The sequence below is a fragment of the Propithecus coquereli genome, unplaced genomic scaffold (genome assembly GCF_000956105.1).
Source record: "Propithecus coquereli isolate 6110/MARCELLA unplaced genomic scaffold, Pcoq_1.0 Scaffold264, whole genome shotgun sequence".
NCBI lineage: Eukaryota > Metazoa > Chordata > Mammalia > Primates > Indriidae > Propithecus > Propithecus coquereli.
The window spans coordinates 732975-734942 of record NW_012148219.1 but is presented as its reverse complement, the minus strand read 5'-3'; positions in this window follow the sequence as shown (position 1 = coordinate 734942).

The window sequence follows — 1968 nt, the reverse complement described above, 5'->3', positions numbered from 1 at the left end:
CATCTTTTCCTGTTCTTAATTTTTGCCATGTGAATAAGGTAGCAACACTGTCATTACTCACAATGCAATGTCTGGTCAGAATCTGAAACAAATAGATCTTCTTGCCTTTGCAATTTCCTAATGCCATTTAGTTAATGCTAGATATTATCATTACTTAATACTTTGTATGTATTGTACTCCCATGAATATTGGCTTTCAATGACTCCTTCAGGAGTCCTTACTGCACTCTGTTAATGATTCCATAAACAGAAATCTTACCTAGAGTGTGTACAAAGATGTAAATGATAATTTGTTTTCTGATAACATTAAATTAGGAATCTTAGACCATAATGGTATTGCAATACATCTTCTAACCATGTCTTTTCTTAAACTCTTTAGGTTTAATTTAAGTCTGAAACATGATGTTCTTTCAGTGTTGAGTATAGTCCTGCCTTGAATGAGAAAGTGACATGATCAGATTTGTGTTTTTAAAAGATTACTCTGTCTTCAGATTATAAAGCAGATTGTAAACAGGAAAGAGTGTATTCAGTTGCCAACAACAGAAAGACTAGAAGAGGGGCCAGAGATGGAATGAGAAGGGTGGTCCCATTTGAGCAAAGAATGGCTATCCTTTGTTCAGCATGGCTCAGACTGACCTGGGAGAGCATGACATCACCCATCACCACATCTGTGGAAGGTAAAAGAGGGCATTGATCAGAAGGGCTCTAAGGTTTTGTGGAGCGACAGTCTAAAAAACCTTTGGATGATACAGGTACAAATACCCTACAGTGCTCCCTCACACATGCCATTGAGCCTACATGGGGTTCTGGTACTAGGGGACTCAAGGAGGAAAGTGTGTCTGTCACCACCCTCAGATGCTACAGACTAGAGGCAGCACTGTGGTCAGAACATGGATATAGGAAATCTGACATGGTATCAATGTGAGGGCCAATCCATGAGCTCAAGCCAGATGGTAGGCAGTGCACCAATGGTAGCCTGGAGCCCTGAACTCACCTTGTACCTGATCAGAGTGAGCATCACATACAATCAGCTTGTCCTGGTTATTTTGGAAGCCTGATTTCATGTAATTGTGAAAGAAATAAGACACTGGCTTGAAGGAAGAAATTTTCCCTCCAGGTCAGCATCCAAGAAGCAAGGCTCAGCCCAGAGGCCCTGGGATGACATCAGAGTCACGAATCTTAGATTTCTGTGGAGCCTCTGGACTCATGGCTGTGACTGAAATTCGGAAAGTGCCTGAAAAGGAGACACAGAGAACAGGGACCATAGGGTCGTAGTCTGGGCCTGAGACTTGTCCCCGGACAGTACTACTGGCTTCAGGTAAGCCCATGCACAGGAGGGAGACTTGGACAATTTTGAGGAAGACCCTTCAATACCTAGGGCACTTTGAAGAGCAGACACTGCATGAATCTAAGGGAATTACTATTCTCCACTATGAGCTCCAAGAGGGCAGGAATGGGTCTGTTTTCCTCGTTGTTTTCTCACTACCAAATACTTAATAAATACTTAAAGCATGAATGTATTGGAACTTGACTGTCATGCACATAGAAAATTAGTTAACTATGACCCAAACTTTTAGGGATCCCTATTCCTTAAATGTAAAGTACACTGATAGTCCACAACTTATAATGGTTCCACTTAAGGATTTTAGACTTTATAAGTGTGCGAGTGGGATACACATTCAGTAGAAACCATACTTTGCATTTTGAGTTTTGATCTTTTCCCTGGCTAGCAATATGTAGTACCACACTCTCACAATGTTGGGCAGCAGCGAGCTGTAGCTCCCAGTCAGCCATGCAACCCTGAGAGCTAGCAAACAATAACCTACAGAGGCGTGATTTTGCCCAACTGTAGGCTAAGGTAAGTGTTCTGAGTATGTTTAAGGCAGGCTAGGCTAAGCTATGATATTCCACAGGTTAGGTGTATTAAATGCATTTTTGACCTACAATATTTTCAAGTAATTACTAATTA